The following is an 18,479-nucleotide window of genomic DNA, read 5'->3' as shown; positions in this document are numbered from 1 at the left end:
TGTAGACACATTTTCTGGACCGTTAAGGATCTTTGTTGACCGTTCATAGTTGGTGGAAACAGAACAGTCATGTGTACTGGAATTCCTAAGAACTGATTTTAAGATTGCAACTTTCAAATATGTTTATATTTTCATTTATTTATTTTAATATATCATATTTCCACTAAACATAGTACTAAAATCAATTACAAATTTTAAGCACGGACTAATCAGGGATAGTATTTAACACCTAGCTGGATAGCAATAGGCAATTATGAATTCCATGAAGATGAGCCCCTCCTGCACAACCCCTACAGAAATAGGGTTTTCGGACAAATCCGCAACGGAATCAAATGAGTTCAAATTTATATGACTCCAAACTGCAGTTTACGCAACAAACTGGCTTTTCCTGCACAGAATCCATGGGCTTGGAGAGAAGTTGGTGTGTTTTTTTAACTTTTCAGAATTTTGTACAACTTTAGTCATAGAAAAAATATGTAAAATAAAAAACATCAGCTGAAAACCCATAGGCTAAAGCATGGAAATGCACATTTGAGAGGGATTTGCACATTTGGTGTGTGTGTGCACATTTTCACAATTGCAAATTTGTGCAAACTCATGAAATTGGAAAAAAATCTGACTCTGTCAGTGGCACCTGTCAATCCGTGAAACAGAGACAGAAATATATTTTACAAAATCCCTACATAGAAACCAAGCAAACATCCAGAGAAGTGAGGGAGCAATCTATCCCTCCTCCATCAGAGCATTTGCAGAAACGACATTATAAAAATTAATTTGCTGACCAAAAATTATAAAAATTAATTTACCAACCTGTGTTCTCATGTTGGCTGCTTGCCTCCCTCTATGACCAACATGGAAACACATGCAGACTTCTAGTTAGTAAGACGCAGGCATTTACCAGGCTAGTAGGGGGGAAATTGAACTTTTGTTGGCTTACTTACAAAGCTGTTTTAACATAACAAATAGATTGTTGCATTTTATACTACTGCTGTAAAAATTATTTTTACTGCTAATTAATGGGCAATATCCACCAGAGACCAGCTACATGGGCCAGCTCTGGTGATTCTGTTGAGCAAGCAGCCCCCACAGCTGGCACAACAGCAATTTAGCACTTCCGGGGGCAACCCGAAATGAGCGGAAAGTGTCGTTTCCGGGATGGGTCACGTCGCCATAGCTCACGTAAGTCTGACTGTCAGCATCATAAATCTAAGATCATGAAACCTAGACACCTGAAACACGGTGTGCATAGTAAGGAGATCCTAGGACTGTGCACCGCCAGATTATTTGGGTTTTAAAATACATTAATTTGAATTAATGTAAATGTGTCTGCACGTTTGAGGCCTGCAGTACCACCTTCAGTCACTAGGTACCAGCGTCCCTAACTGCCACATAGCTTTGCAGTCCATACAGTCTGAAGCCAGGGAGGAGTGGTCTGAGGGCTGCTCTCTCACCCTGCTGAGAGGTAGCCCCCCCCCCCGGGAATGGAATGAACAGGTCACTCCCTCTGGAGACTAATGGATTACACCATGGAAGGGGCATTCCTAGGGGTGCCGGCAGCAGTGGTTTCACTCTGACTGAATGGGTATAATGTGTCCATCATTAGGCAGCTGCAAAACGTTTCTTGTAGGTTTCACTGCATCAGAACAAGTGTTATTCCAACCCATGTGAAGTTGGGTCTCTTCACTAGCATTTGCCTATATCTCGGGAATTGAACCAAGGCAGGAATTCTCACTTAGCCGCTGAGGTGACATGAAGAGTTGGCATGTTTCACCACCTACAATCCAGCAGCGGGGACATCAACAATCCCCTGGATCTACTCCTGCTTTCCACATTGCCAGCTGCTTGCTCACCAAGCAGCTGCATCGGGCCCACAGGGGCAAGTAGCAAGCAAACAACAGCAGTGGTAAGAAGAAGGAGCAATAGCTGCCACTCTCTGATTGCTTATCAGCGCTTTCTCTCTGGGACAAAAGCAGAGAGTAGCATTGAGGAGGAGCATCTGTAGCCCACAATAACGACAGAAGAAGTAAGTAGCATCACTGAGGGCGGCTTTCCCATGGGCCACCTCAAAACCTGGAGCTGGCACTGCTCTGCCATGAAGCTAACTGGGTCAAAGTTGCACTCTCTCATAAGACCATAAGGAGAGCCCTGCTGAATCAGACCAAGGGTCCATCTACTGCAGTACTCTGTTCACACAGTGGCCAACCAGCTGCCCACAGAAACCCAGAAGTAGGACAGAGTGCACAGTGCTGTTGCACACAGCACCCTCCCACAGCACCATGTACAATGATGGTGCCATATTATTATTAATAATAATAATATTAATAATATTAATAATAATAATATAGGACTGCTGCCTAACCTACCTCAGAGAATCATTGTGGGACGACCTCCATGTATACCACCTTGCACTTCTTGGAAAACAAGACAGACTTGTTTCCAAATTATTTTTAAAACAGGTGTAAGGTCACAGGTGACCTCTGACAAAAAAGGATCAGATGCACTTTTCCAATGCATCTGATTTTCACCATAGACATGATCAAGAGCTAATGGAGCGCCTTCCGCCTTCCACAGGGCAGTGCAACCATGCCTGCTGCCTCAAGGAGCAGATGAACAAACAGGCTTGTTAGCTTCAACTGGACGCTATAATTAGTAATTCAGAAAGAAATTAAGTTTACCTCCATGCTGTGAAAAACGTCATTTGCCAATTCCTGCGTATGAAGCTATTGTTAAAGACGCAAGAACAGACCAACCCAGTTTTTTTCTGGTCAGTTGGCAACCTTATCACTCAATGATCTCATTGAAAAGTCAGTCCACTACAAAACTTCCATGCCTGCACAAGATCTCAGTGCACCCATCCTTGACTGTCACTTCGCTCCTTGTATCAACATATAGGGTGCTTCACCCATGTTGGTCCACCCTCCCCAGTATACATAACTATCTGTGAGGACTGATAAAGAAATGTGGTTTTGCAGTCTTTGCTCCCAGTACCCAGAAAGCAGGTGCTAAGAAGTCCCCCCCACACACACCACTTCCATTTTCCAAGGAATCAGAACATTTCCCATTGTTGTCCAACAACATACAATGAGAACACACCAAAGTTTGTCTTTGGACCTGCGCCAAAACAATGTGGTTGAACTTTACATTGCCTCCCCCCCCCACCCCCCGCATAAAACCTGTGGCTATTCACATCCACATAACGAGCGCATGGCAAGCCCTAGAGAGATACTACCGTGTCCAAGACTGTGGTGCATTGCTGGCTGAACAAAATTGAAACCTTCTACACCACAAAATTGCAGTTGTCTATAAATATGCTCCACACTTGCTGCTAACAAACAAAAATACATACGAGTGCGGCTGAAACTTCAGCACAAGTTTAGTCATTTGGAGACTAGCAGAGCTGCGGCCGGGCGAGGGAGGGAGGGAGGGAGGGGGTGTCCTCTATGTTTTGATGCTCATTCCCCCCCCCCCCGTCCCAAGCCCCTTTCAGGCTGTGCCACCCGCAGAATCTGCATAAAGAGATTTGCATTTACGTCTGTCTCAAGCCAAGATGCAACTCTTTGCAAACCTTGGGGAGTTTTCAACATTGCAAGAGGGAAATGAAAGATGCCAGGAAAAAGCTCTGTCACGGATTGTAGGCAGCGCAAAAATATTGTTTTAAAAAATTATGATTGTGTTAAGGAGTAAAACGCTTCAATTATCTACGTCTCCCGAGCGCCGAGACCCCAGGCGGCTCATTAGTTAACAAAAAACGTTCCACTTTCCGTTCACCAAATCAGCCAGCCAAGCGAATTCACACAGTGATTGGGAAGAGAATTATTTTTGAAAAAATAAAAATGGGGGGAAAGCCTGCCAGGTTTCTTTACTAACTGCAAGTCTCCCGTCTCAGGACAGCTGGCTACGCTCTTAATTAAAGTCATTTAGAAAAACGAAAAAGAGAACATTATCTCGTCGCCGTCCCCACCCACTCCGGTTTCGGAATTTAGCGGCTCCCCCGGGAAAGGGACTCAAAAAACGGAGGTGTACAGACGGCGGCGTCTCAGTCGGAAGAACGCTTCTAGGAGACGGAAGAAAAGAAATTAAGAAAGATGCATGTTCTGTCTTGCTGCGTTTAAGGCGGAAGCGCTTACAAGCGAGTAAGCACCACCCAACATAGAGGGACCAGCTTCCGAGTAAACAAGCAAGAGGATAGGATCGGGCTACATGGCTGCAATCCTGTGCATTTTTATCAGAGGGAAAACTCGCACCCTGGCTTCAGGGGGACTTTCTTCCGCCTAAACGTGCATGAGATGGTGCTGCACAAAGAAACGCGGCCGGGGGGGGGGGGGGGAACCGGCTCCTCGGATTTTCTCTCTCTCTTTTGTTTTCGTTTTGCTTGAGAACCCAACCTGTGTCACGCACAGCGCGATGCTGAGCCCGCTTACTAGGGAGTAGATTCTACTCAGCTTAGCGGGACTTACTTCTGAGTAAACACACATCGGATAGCGCTGGAAGTCTCCCCCACAACAAACGGAAAGGAATACGAGACAAAAGCTTTTACCAAGAATGGGGGGGGGGAAGTCTCCCCCCACCGACCCACCCACCCGCGCTACCAGCTCAGGCACGGCACAAATCAATCTCCTCCCCGCTTTCTCTCTCTCTCTCTCTCTCTCTCTCTCTCTCTCTTTTTGCAAATAACTCTGTTGCTAGAGATAAACATCTTGTTAGCGCAACCCAAAGAGACCGTTTGTAAAGCGACAACCTTGCAATTATCTCCTCCTTCAAACGAGACGAAGCGCTGCTGACAGACAGATTTGGAATCAATCGGCAGGCGTTGCTCTGGAAACCGCAGCTGCTCCTAGATCGCACGGCGGCGAATGCGGCCCCCTCCCCGCCCAACTCCTCCCACTCCCTTTCAACTCGAGGGGAAGTTATTACCTTACCATCATCCCCTTCCATCTCAGCTCCTTTACGTTCCGAGATGAAATGCGAGGCGCAAGCCGACATCCCACGCAGCCCTTTTAAACAGAGCTAGAGCGCCGCTTTTGGGAGAGTGGGAAATCAGAGCTAACTAAGGGAGTTGCAATAGGTCGGTTAAGGTGGAAGGTCCTCCCCAGTTTTCACTTTGCGAGTTTGCCGGGGGATCTACACTTACTGCTTTTAATTTAAAGCACTTTGAAAACATTCTGAAACCTGTATATGCAGTGTGTCCTGGGCCCCAACAGTTGTCAAAACTGTTATAAAGCGCTTTAAAGCAGTAGTGTAGATGCTGCCCTGGAATCGGTCAGGGCATCCATCTCTTTTCTGCCCTGTTTGCTGATGGGGCATAATAAAGACACAAGTATACTTTCAGAGACAAGTATACAGTTGGCCCAACATACTTTACTGCCTGAGGCAAGGACGGGGAGGGGAGAGAGGGGGCATGATAGAGGTGTAAAAAACTGCATGGTGGTGTGTAGAATGTGGATAGGGAGACATTTTTCTCCCTCGCACATGATACCCTAATTACCCGCATGTTTAGTTTTTAATCGGTTTTTAATGCTTTATGTGTGTATGTTCTGTGTTTTAGTGTTTTGAATTTTGTATACATGTTTTTACCTCAATTTTAGAATTTCTGTAAACCACCGAGAGAGCCCTGGCTATGGGAGCGGTATATAAGTATAATAAATAAATAAATAAATAAATTACTAGAATCCAAGGTCATCCCATGAAGCTGGTTGGTGGGAGATTCAGGACAGATAAAAGGAAGGACTTCTAAACACAGCTATGGAATTCACTGCCGCAAGATGTGGCAGTGGCCACCAGTTTGGACGGCTTTAAAAGGATATTGGCCAAATTCATGAACGATAAGGCTATCAATGGCAATATGACTATGTACACCAGTTGCTGGGGAATATGGGTAGGATGATACTGTTGCAGTCATTTCCTGCTTGTGGGTTTCTTGGGGGTATCAAGTTGGCTACTGTTTGAACAGAATGCTGTAGATGTACTGTTGGTTTGATCCAGCATGACTCTTCTTATATTCTTATGACACCCACACCAACACAACTCTGTTTCACACAGAAAAGCCATCTTGGGAGGCAGTTGATTCCTACTTTAACACTGGCAATGGCATAGGGTCCTCCACCACTCCTGAAGTGTGATATGGCTGCAAAAAAAGCAAATGCTATATTGGGCTGTATTAATAGAAGCATAGTTTTCAAATCGTGTGAGGTATTGGTTCCCGTCTATTAGGCCTCATCTTGAGTATTGCATCCAGTTCTGGGCACCACACTTCAAGAAGAAGCGTGTTCAGAGGAGGGCAACGAAGATGATCAGGGGCCTGGAAACAATGTCCTATGAGGAGAGAATGAAAGAGCTGGGCATGATTAGCCTGGAGAAGAGAATATTGAGGGGAGACATGATAGCACTCTTCAAATACTTGAAACGTCACACAAAGGAGGGCCAGGATCTCTTCTCGATCATCCCAGAGTGCTGGACATGGAATAATGGGCTCAAGTTACAGGAAGCCAGATTCCATCTGGACATCAGGAAAAACTTTCTGACTGTTAGAGCAGTATGACAATGGAACCAATTTCCTAGGGAGGTCGTGGGCTCTTCCACACTAGAGGAATTCAAGAGGCAGCTGGACAGCCATCTGTCAGGTATGCTTTAAGGTGGATTCCTGCACTGAGCAGGGGGCTGATGGCCTTATAGACCCCTTCCAACTCTACTATTCTATGATTCTAAATGTTTTCTGGAGAACAGCAGCTCTCCCCTATGATCTATCCCTAGCATGGGTGTGCGCAAGGGGTGTGCCCAGGTACGCCCTAATGTCTCAAGCAATAAGTGCGGGATCCAGACACAGCAGAAAAGCCACGCCGAAGAACCACTGCCTCCAAAAGAGCACTTTTGCATTGCTCTGCCAGGAGCTGCACCCCCTTGGCCACTAGGCCTCTGCTTGAGCAGCTGCAACGGACCTCCCATGGTCAGGCAAGCCGAATACAGAGTAGGGCATCAGTGTCTACAGTGTTTAATAAATAAATGAATAAAAAGAATGTCCTTTATGATTGAGGATTCGATAAATGTTTGCCTTCTAAAAAAAATCCCTGGGTGCACACCCTAATGAAATGTGCTGTGCACACCTATGATTCCTAGCATTTCGTATTCAGAGTGTTGGAGTGCAGGAGAGCAGGGGAGAGAGAGGGATCTGTGTATTTTATTTGGTTGTATGAATCTGTCTACATGAGAGAGAAAGAGATGGCTATGTGTGTTGTCACCTCTCAGGCTTTAGTGTCCTGTTACCATCTCTAAAATAGATACATGTTTCTTAGAAAGTCTTCTACAGACTTAATTTTTTGGTCTAATGCAGAGGTTGGCAACCCAACGCCATGGCCCTCATCAGAACTCCCAGGTGCGTCCACCTAGACTCCCTTTGCCCACCCTTCCCACACACACACACACCCATCATCACTTCTGCTCCTGCTTCTTCCTACCATTGTGCTCAGCTCAGCTGGAAGGAAGCAGGAAGTTGGTAGATTTCCTTGTTCCTGAGGTGAATGCGGTGGTAAGGAAAGAGTGGCAGCAGAAGACATTGTGTGCGCAGGGGTGGGGTGGGGAGGGCAGAACTGGGCAGCCAGAAAGCAGTAGTTGCAGGCAGCAGAACCAGCAGGTGGGGGAAGTGGTGGCAAAGGCATTCCCAAGCAGCGGAGGCGGAGCAGTGTGGCGTTAGGTGGCAGCGGAAAGGGAATGAAAATCCTAAACAGGGAGTGGCGGGGGGGGGGGTTCAGATAAGGAGTGTCGAGAAAAGAGGGAATGTGCCCGCTCCGCAGGCCTTGGGGGGGAGAATGACCGCTGCATCCATGGGCTCATAGAGGTTGCCTGCCCCTGTCTAAAGAGTGAAATTATCTCTAATCTTATGGACTTGGGCAAGAGACTGTTGTAGGTTATTTCAAGCTGATTGTGACACAGTTGTGCTCTGAATGTTGGGGCCCAACACCATGTATGGAAAGTATTCATGGTATATATATGAACAGAGTGGATTTTTTTTCATAAGTTCCACAGGGTCCAGAAATAAAGAAAACAAAGGCTGTCTGGCATTTCTAGGTAAATACGAGGCCACGTCACTTCAATGTGTGTGGCCATTTAGGTAGCTTTGTGACTATGCACCTTTATGGAGTGAATAAAACCATGGAGATCAAAGGAATTATTCAGTCATTGTAGCTGTAAAAACTTTTGTGTGCCTTTATGAGCCTATCCTGTCCTGAATAGCTAAAGGGCATAATCTTCCCATGGGAACTCCAGGTTGTATAATACATACTGACTTATTTATGTATGTAAGGTATTTATATACTGCTTTTTAAGCAAGTATATAAAATTATTAAAATAATAAGCATTTAAAATCTCTACAGTAAACAGTCAAGACAAAACGACAGGAAAACCTATTTTGAAAGTCAGATCTTCCTTCTCCCTCAGGACAAGACGATCTTCTTCAAGCAGGCCAGGAGCGGCAGTTGAGGGTTGGAGGGCAGCTTCAGCAGGAACAACAGGTGCCAGATATTTTGCAACTCCTCAGACTGTTCTGTCCTTTCTCTTTTCTCCCCCTCAGGGCAAGATGGTCCTTGAGTAGTCCTGTCACACCAAGGGTAAAATCCCACGGCTAACTTAAGTATCATTCATTTCAGTGTGTTTACTCTAACTAGGACTTAGGTTGGATTTTATCACAAGAACATAACTTAGTCCAGAAGAAATCTAAGTTCCTAGGAGAAGCGTTTCTGAGTACCAGCCTGAAAGGGAAAAAAGAGCACAAACCCAGAGAGTACAAGGAAAAGTACCTGCAAAAGCTGGGCAGGATATAAAGTTTCTTACTCTCGTCTGCAAAATTTTATATCAGGGTTGCAGTTGCAAATGTTGTAAGTTATTAACGTTATAAATTAACGTCCAAGGAATGGGAATAATAAAGTTATGTCAGGAATAGGATGCCTACCTTTCCTAGCCACACAGGGTATACACAGTTGAAGATAAAAGCATCACCTAGGGAAGTAGTTTTGAAAATTAAACCATCTTGGATTCTGGAATCAGAGGCCATGCAGAAGCATGCAGAAGATCTGAGCCTGCTGAGCTGCTTGGCTTACTTGATTCCGCTTTGAGGCAAGCACTGCCTGTATGATTTGCAGCTCTTGGAAATGTGGATTCGACAGGTTGTTACAAAAATATCTTAAGCCTTTCGGTGCTGTTTTCTTTGACCCTACATTCGCTGTCCTGATCCTTTCACCACTCAGGCAAGAGAAAGACAGAAAAATGTTATCCTAAGAGAGGAGTGGATGTTTTGACAATTAGCAGGAAAGGCAGTGGTTTAAAAACAACAAAGATGACACCCCATGTGAATTCAAGGATTCAGCATGGACAGCTGAAGCTCATATCAACAGGGAAGCTACAAAATCAACATCATGGAAAATAAGCCAAAGGTTTCATTGAGTGCAAGTAGGTAAAACAAGTGGGAATAGAAGAAATCCTACAGTGGCATCCTGCTTGAAACACACTGGATAACAAAGCCCTGAAATATTGCTGAAGTGTGCTTAGAAAGGCTTTGTGGACTTTGTTAAGTCAACATGTCCTCTTATTAATTAGAATTGCTCTGTTTCCACAGTTAAGCCGCTCTTGTGTTATGCACTAACCGCGGATTTACAAACATCCTGAGAAATCCCATCCTTGGGTAAAGCAGATGACTATCCTTCCAACATTTTAAGATCTTCCAATGAGAAGGCAAGGTTTAGCCTCTGTGGGTTCCCCACCCCACCCCAAAAGGCAGGCTAAATAATTTTTTTCATATCTTGATGTTTTTGCTTTGCCATTTTGTACTGTATGTGCATTCAACTGCTTTTATGATTACTAATTCTTTAATGTCCTCTTCCAAGATTGGTGTCACAACCTTAGACGAAGAGAGGAAAAAGGGGAGTTCCAATGGGCGGGGAGGGGAGAGAGAAGGATTGGCCAGGATACACCCTGTCCTGTGGCCTCTCCACCCCTGCCACTGCAACTCAACTAGAAGTCTCCAGATGACTGTCTAGTGGGAAAGTCTTAAATGGAGGATGGAGAGGTAAAAATCCCCTCTATAGCTGCTCCTACCCTGCCAGCAGCAGCCTGGCAGGGCATAGGATACTCAGAAGCCTCTGAGACTGGAGGTTCCATGTAGTGGACGGCAATCCAATAGAGTTGCACCCTTATTATTGTTTTATTTAAAATGTTTATATATTTGTAAACCGCCCAGAGAGCTTCAGCTATGGAGTGGTATAGAAATTTAATAAATAAATATATTACCTTTCTGAAAACAACTAAGGGTTGCAAAAAAATCCAAAAATAAACAGTAATCAGTTAAAAGCATAGTTAAAAAAAATCAAAGCAACAATTAAGAACTGTGATAGCGATTTAAAAAGCCAGCATAAATACACAAACCAAAACTAAGTTATCTGTCGAAATTCACATCTCTCCAAATTTTGCAAGGGAGTTCTCCAATTTTTTTAAAAAGTAGAAAAATGCACATATTAGGGGAAATTGCACGCAAACATACATATTTTAATGAAAATAACTTTGGAAATGTATTTCGTTAGGAAAACTGGTTGCAAAAATGTATATGTTAGGCAAAATAGTCTACAAAAATATGCATTAGGAGAAATGAACATAAAATGTATATATATGAACTTTTAAACTTTTAGAATATTTTTAGGCTGTTTTAATCATATATGCTATGTCATTTTTAATGTGTTTTATGTTCATTGCTGTTCCCTGTCTCGATCCAAGTGGAGAGGCGGGTAAGAAATATATTATTATTATTATTATTATTATTATTATTATTATTATTATTATTAATTACAACCATTCTTAAATTTTAGGAGAAACAACTTAAGTTCTGAAAAATTAGAAATAGAGAGAAACCAAAATTGACAAATTCACCCATCCCTACAAGTTGCTCCTCCCATTCCATTTTGTGGGGGAATAAAACTTTCTTGGGCCATTGAGTCACATAACCCAAATATTAAAGGCTATCAACAATCATTTTCAGGTCTTAAGAGGCATTGCCTTAAGGCAACCCATACTGACAGTTCTGTCTGCAGAAATCAGAGACTTAGTGTATAATCCTATGCATATTTAGTCTGAAGAAAAGGCTTAAAGAAATGTCTGGTTGGGGCATGCTGGGCGTTATAGGCTTTCTTTCTGTCTAAACATGTATAGGATTGTGCCTTTAAGAATTACAGAGTTAGAAGGAATGCATAGTGGCCATCCAGACCAATCCCAAAGTTTTTGTTTGCCTACAGTATCAGTAGGAGAAAAGTAGAGAGGGGACATGGGTGCACATGCAAGCCCTGTGCTCAATGTCTTCATGCTCCTGGCTGTGCTAGAACTCCTGCTATACTAGACATTTACCTCAAAGATCTGAAAAGGGTTGTGTAAGTGTGTTTAACAGATCAGGTAAATGCAAGTGTACTATTTGAGATAAATTAAGCTTATAATAATAAGCTTATTAAGCCAGAAATAATAATAAAAAAATCTAAATATGATGTCATTTAACTGTTCTTTATTTTCATTCAGACTGACCTTTAATTTTCTTGTGAGTCATATCTTTTTATTCTAAGCTGACTTGAGCTTGATTTTATCATAGAAAGATGGGATATAAATGTTCATAAATAGAAATAAATAATAGTTTTGTTTGTTTCTGATGGGCTTATAGATGTTTCATCCCAGTATGATGATGGCTGGTGAGTGTGAGGATGCTGTACATTCCTCCTGGTACAGAAGAGGAAGGACATATTGGAGACTTGAGGCTCATTTGTCAGGCCAAGATGCTAGCATTGCTACATCTATCTATATAAATAAAAATGTAAATGTCCGTTCGAAACAGACGTTATATCTCCGAAAGTTCTTCACCGATTGCTTTGAATTTTTGACACAGCGTTGCATTCGAATACGCGAGCGTTGTTATGTAACTATGTTCTCTATGGGGTCAAAGGTTTGTCTTAAAATCGAAGAAATAGGCCTCCTCAAAACCAGTCCTGCTGATCATTGTGACATCACCAACCAGTAGGCCAATCCGCTGCCTCTGCCTCCTCTCCTATTTGCATGTTTTCTCACAATTGGCTGAGTGAATACAGATGTCACACCTGTGACAGTTACACGTTCTGAAGAAAGGTAACTGCCAGGAGTTTCCACTAACCCTCTCACCGTAAAAACATCCTTTTTAAAAAACCAAACAATCTGCTTTACTTCATCCAAATAATGCCTCGCAGAAGATCACACTTAGGTCGTCGTACTCACAGAGTGGAAGCACTGCGACGAGAAATTGCAAATCAGACTGAGGAAGATGCAAGGCTCTTAAATTTAATGGAGAAACAAAAGGAATGTGTTGCGCTGCTGGAAAAATTAAACTGCCTCAACTTGGAGAACCACCAGAGCCATTACAAACTTTGCTTGCCGGATATACCGCAGAATCAAAGCATTTCCTATCTAACATCAGGAAATACAACTCATGCTTCCAAATGACGTCGTTCGGCGCAGAAATCATCACAGCTCCATTTATGCCAACTTTCAAAGTCAAAGGACAAATTTATCATAAAGCCAGCTCCTTCCTTCTGTTTCAAGATAGTCAACATAAATTCCTACAAATGTATTTCATTGGTGATGGCAATGATGAATTGAATGCACACTGCGGAATTTATACCGGCATAAAAAGGTCCATTGTTTCAAAACTGCAACAGCTACTTCACGAAAAAAACAATTTAGTACATTTGTTCAAAACAGCAATTGACATGATGCCATCTGAAACACACAAGATTGTTATTCATGCTGACAAAATGCCTGCTGGAGAACATGTGCGAAGATTCAATGCTCCAACTATAGACGAAGTGGCAATTATTATAGTCGGAGATCAATCTTGACAGGACCTTTCAAAGGTGAAGATGTCCTCATTCCTCGCATTCCTATGATTCCAACAGATATGCCATTTCAATTTAAGAGATTGCAATTCCCGATTCGATTGGCGTTTGCAATCACCATCAACAAAGCTCAGGGCCAATCTTTAGAATTGTGCGGTTTAGATCTAGACACAGATTGCTTCTCACATGGACAATTATATGTTGCGCGTTCTAGAGTCGGCAAACCAGACAATCTCTATATCTACACAGACAATGGAACAACTAAAAATATTGTATATCCACAAGCATTGTGAAATTAAACATATTAGAAACATCCGCTTTGTCTTTTCTTTCTTTTCAATTTAACCAGACTGAGCCACAGCAACGCGTGGCAGGGTACAGCTAGTCTATATAAATAAAAATGTAAATGTTTGTTCGAAACAGACATTATATCTCCGAAAGTTCTTCACCGATTGCTTTGAAATTTTGACACAACGTTGCATTCAAATACGCGAGCGTTGTTATGTAACTATGTTCTATATGGGGACAAAAGTTTGTCTTAAAATCGAAGAAATAGGCCTCCTCAAAACCAGTCCTGCTAATCATTGTGACATCGCCAACCAGTAGGCCAATCCACTGCCTCTGCCTCCTCTCCTATTTGCATGTTCTCTCCTATTTGCTCTTATAGGTCATTGTGACATCGCCAACCAGTAGGCCAATCCACTGCCTCTGCCTCCTCTCCGATTTGCATGTTCTCTCACAATTGGCTGAGTGAATATAGATGTCACACCTGTGACAGTTACACGTTCTGAAGAAAGGTAACTGCCAGGAGTTTCCACTAACCTCCTCACCATAAAAACATCCTTTTTAAAAAACCAAACCGTAGGCCAATCCACTGCTTCTGCCTCCTCTCCTATTTGCATGTTCTCTCACAAAACTTTGCAATGGCACGCGGCTTGCTGTAAAAAAATTACTGAGCAACATCATAGAAGGAACAATCTTGACAGGACCTTTCAAAGGTGAAGATGTCCTCATTCCTCACATTCCTATGATTCCAACAGATATGCCATTTCAATTTAAGAGATTGCAATTCCCAATTCGATTGGCGTTTGCAATCACCATCAACAAAGCTCAGGGCCAATCTTTAGAATTGTGCGGTTTAGATCTAGACACAGATTGCTTCTCACATGGACAATTATATGTTGCGTGTTCTAGAGTTGGCAAACCAGACAATCTCTATATCTACACAGACAATGGAACAACTAAAAATATTGTATATCCACAAGCATTGTGAAATTAAACATATTAGAAACATCCGCTTTGTCTTTTCTTTCTTTTCAATTTAACCAGACTGAGCCACAGCAACGCGTGGCAGGGTACAGCTAGTGTGGAATAAGAAAACAAATAGGAAACCATCTTAGAATGAGGGATGAATTCCCATTGACCATTCCTATGACTCGGGCCTTGCTCAACATCAATCCAGACAACATTGCTCAAACATTTTTCAAGAGCACACACTACTTTATCTGAGCCTCAGAAGATATTCTAACTGCTCTTCCAAACTGAAGAACTACAGAGGTGAATCTGACCAGCTGTTATATTCATGTCACTGCTTCAGATTCCATGCACAAGAAAACAAAATGCCACAGTCTTCTATTTAGAGATAAGAATGCAAGAACAGGCCTTCAGCAATGAGAGAAGCATTTTGTTGGGGCAGTATCCAAAGCTTACGCTCCCGCCGATTCTCCTGCACCCTGCTGATTCCCTTCCACAAGCAAGTATTTATAAAGGGATATTTAGCATTTCCAGGGACAACCTGAAACAAGCATTTTTGTTTGTTTTGGGGCTTCCTTTAGGAAGGACTAACTAAATCTCTCTTGTACAAGTTGTGGACCCAGTCTGCGCAACAGAATTGGTAGGGGCATAAGCACTCCATTGGGTACTGTCCATGGTTTCCAAATAATTCTGTACCATCAACAAGACAAGACTTTTACACCCAAGTCATCCTACAGCATCTAGAGAAGGTCAAAATATCCTGTTCAGACCTGTGGACAAACAAGAAAAGAAATGATTCAGGGTAAAGTATAACATGAATAAGGGAAGCTGCATCAGGAATGTTTAATAGAGGGATTTATGTCTCAAATTCTCCTGATTGGTATTTATGTATTAATCACAGCTGTTTCATTCCTGATGATTCACTTGTGACACTCATCCACAAAGAAAAGTACTACTGTATCCAACAAGATCCACTTACATCCTTATAAAATGAGTTGAGGCTTTGTTAGCTGCCTACACCCAAAACCAAGAAGTATACCAGTGGAGAAAAACCCCTAAAGTTAGACTATAGCCCAATGTACCTTTTCCCTCTTGTGATGGTATGGGAGCTTGCATAGTCACAGTACTCCTTCATTGAGGTATGTGTGTGAAACAATACCTATAAAAAGAACCAGTTTTCAAGCATTGTCCCTAGCAGTAAATTTTCTGTGAATTGTGAATAAACATGAGCCTAGGTTTTAAGTTATAATGGTTTAGACCAGTGGCTTATTATATGCAAACTGCACCATCAGCAACAGAAGATATACTTACTGTAACACTTCTTGCCTGCCAGTTTACTGCTAGAGATAGTACTAGAGATATTTTAATCACATTGGATTTGGGAAAGATCATGAGCAGGAGTAACCAAAGGAGATAGAAAAAGTACCCTCAGGAGCTAAACAGCAGAAGCTAGTGTTTCTAAAGATAAAGGCAGCAATTGTCTATCCACTTTACATAAAAAGAGCCATGCTGGATCAGACCAAGGGTCCACTGAGTCTAGGATTCTACTCACACAATGGCCAACCCGCTGCCTGTGTAGGGTGACCATATGAAAAGGAGGACAGGGCTCCTGTATCTTTAACATGTACAGCACCATGTACACTGATATACAGAAAAGGGAATTTCAGCAGGCGCCATTTGGTGAAATGCAGCACCTGGTGAAATCCCCTCTTCATCACAACCGTTAAAGCTGCAGGAGCCCTGCCCTCTTTTTTCTGGTTACTCCTGCATTTTGTGACAAAGAGGGAATTTCACCAGGTACTGCATGCATACAAATGACACCTGCTGATATTCTCTTGCTACCTGTAGGAAGCCCACAAGGCAGACAGGAGTGTAACAGCAACATCCCACTCAGATTCCTCAGCAACTGGTATACAGAGGCATACTGCCCAGTGGCAGCACAAGCTCTCCTGCTGCCTGAGGTGGGAAAGCACACATGTACCGCTGCCACCCCCATTGCTGCTGCATCTGTGTCCCTCCCTTCTTGTGGGCAATTTCCAGGGACCCCCCCCCCCTTCCACCATGCATGGCTCCAAGGATACCCATGCTGGCTGCCTTTCCATCCACTGTGGCTCTTCAGAACAATAGTCTCTGCTGCTTTCTCTGATGGACATAGCAAGCAGTTGTGGCAGTGGCAATGAAAAAGCAAGAAGTGTTGGCAAAGGGGTGAGTTGGCTGGTGGCATGCCGCCACAGCCGGTTCTCATGGTGAGATGGAGTGCACAATTTTCCGTTCATCCCTTTCTGGTGCCTGAGGCAGGGGTTCACCCCACTTCATAAGAGGGCCAGCCTTGATACTGCTTCTGATACTGGAGGTAGTATATAGCCATCAGGATTGTAGCTACTGGTAGTCTTATCCTCCATGAATCTGTTTTATCCCCTTACAAAGCCAATCCAAATTGGTGGCCATCCCTACATCTTTTGGTAATGAGTAATTTAACTATCCCCTAACTTGGGAGTAAGCCCCATTGAACTTAATGGGATTTTCTCCTGAATATATTGTGCTGTAAGGAAGAAAATAAATATAGTAAGACATAACTACAGGGTCTTCCACTGTATCCCCTTTGCCTCCATTATTTCATTAGAGGACAGTGTACTTAGACAGACATATACTACTTTCTTTTTCACTTTGGGTACCTCCATACTAATCCTTGAGTCTCTTCAATATGTAAGAACATAAGAAGAGCCCTGCTGGATCAGATCAAGGGTCCATCTAGTCCAACACTCTGTGCACAGCTGGCCCACCAGTTGTTGACCGGAACTCACAGGAAGTACATGGGTGTAACAGCACCCTCCCACCCATGTTCCCCAGCAACTGGTGTATATAGGCTTACTGCCTCTGATACCGGAGGTTGCACATAGCTATCAGGACTAGTAGCCATTGATAACTTTGCATGTAACATGGATATTTGTCATTTCTGGCATAATGCTGGTAAAAACAATGGAAGTACATGCTATTAGTGAGAAGAAAGATTAGACTGTTTAGGATACTCCACCAACGTAATTGCAAAACAAGCTTAAATGGCCATTAGTTCAATCACTCAGTTCCTACCTGTCAGCTGTATTGTTAATAGGGACATTTATCTCACTTCTGGTAAGCTCGAGAAGCATTTCAAAACTGTTTCAAAGAGACAGCTTAAATGTCGTTAGATGATGACTTTGAGAATACTCACAGTTAAGGCATTGTTTTTTTGGCAAGCAATGCCGGATGATTATGAGCCCCTTCTGAGTTGCTTCATCTGTAGCAACTGCTCAGAAACTAGTTTCTAGGGAGGGAGGGAGATTCTAAACAGCTTCAGAACTCTAGGTCAGTTTCAAAACATTGGTTGCATGGAACTATAGAAAGGGAATACTGGTTAGACGTGTATTATGTTATATAATCCAAGGCCTACAGAATCTGATTGTGTAAAGGAATCTTAAAAACTTTGTGTGTGTGTGTGTGTGTGTCCATCCCAGCTGTTGACACCTCTGTTGTGAAACAATCATGCTCAAACTGCTGAATGCAACTTCAGCTTGTTTTGCTAACATGGCCAAGACATGGAATTGAGTGGGAGGTGTGGCACCTTTAACAAGCTGAGGCTAGCAGTGATACACAGTCTGTTATTTGTCATTTTACAGACCAGTCCTATGTAAGTTTTTACACAGGACTGGATTTACACCCAAATAAATGTGGATAAGACTGCAAGCTCAGAGACCCCCCCCCCCACACATGTATATAGAGCATACCTTGTTCATACTTAAGATACATTTTTCTCTTTTGGATCCCTTCCCTCTTCATCTCTCCTTATATATGCCTGCCTGAGATCTTAGATCTGTTGGAGGAGCCCTTCTCCGCATCCCATCAATGCAACATATACGTTATGATGGGACAAGGGAGAGGGCTTTCCCTGTGGTGGCACCCCAACTGTGGAATGCCCTCCCCTTGGAGGCCTGATAGGCGCCAACATTGATTTCATTTCGACGCCAAGTAAAAACATGGCTTTTTAACAAAGCCTTTGATGGTTATACTCACTGGCACAATGTTTTAACTGTTTTAACTGTTTCTATTGCTTTTAAATTATATATTGTTTTAACTTGGATCATGGTTTAATTTGTTTTTAACTGTGTATATTTATTGTTTTATTCTGTATGTTTTTATCTGTACACCGCCCTGATATAGGGCGGGATATAAATATTTTAAATAAATCTCTCGCAAGCATTTTCTTTTGTTATGTTACACATGAATGGTCGCATGAAGGGAGTGGAAGAAGCAGGAAGAATGAGTGTGACATTGCTCCACACGCCTCCATCTTTTGTTTCCTGT

The 18,479-nt window shown here is 42.8% G+C and overlaps 1 protein-coding gene across 1 annotated transcript in view; it reads right to left on the bottom strand.

The window, feature by feature from the left end:
- PRR5L (proline rich 5 like) overlaps positions 1-4,812 on the bottom strand; it is a 76,215-nt gene extending 71,403 nt beyond the window's left edge. The window contains exon 1 of the mRNA XM_063117427.1: positions 4,739-4,812. The gene's annotated coding sequence lies outside the window, so the exon portion shown is untranslated. The remainder of the gene's footprint in view (positions 1-4,738) is intronic.
- Positions 4,813-18,479: the final 13,667 nt, after the last annotated feature.

Source organism: Elgaria multicarinata, chromosome 2 (genome assembly GCF_023053635.1).
Source record: "Elgaria multicarinata webbii isolate HBS135686 ecotype San Diego chromosome 2, rElgMul1.1.pri, whole genome shotgun sequence".
Classification (NCBI taxonomy): Eukaryota; Metazoa; Chordata; class Lepidosauria; order Squamata; family Anguidae; genus Elgaria; species Elgaria multicarinata.
The sequence above is the reverse complement of the archived record's forward strand: the minus strand, read 5'-3'. Positions and strand labels throughout refer to the sequence as shown.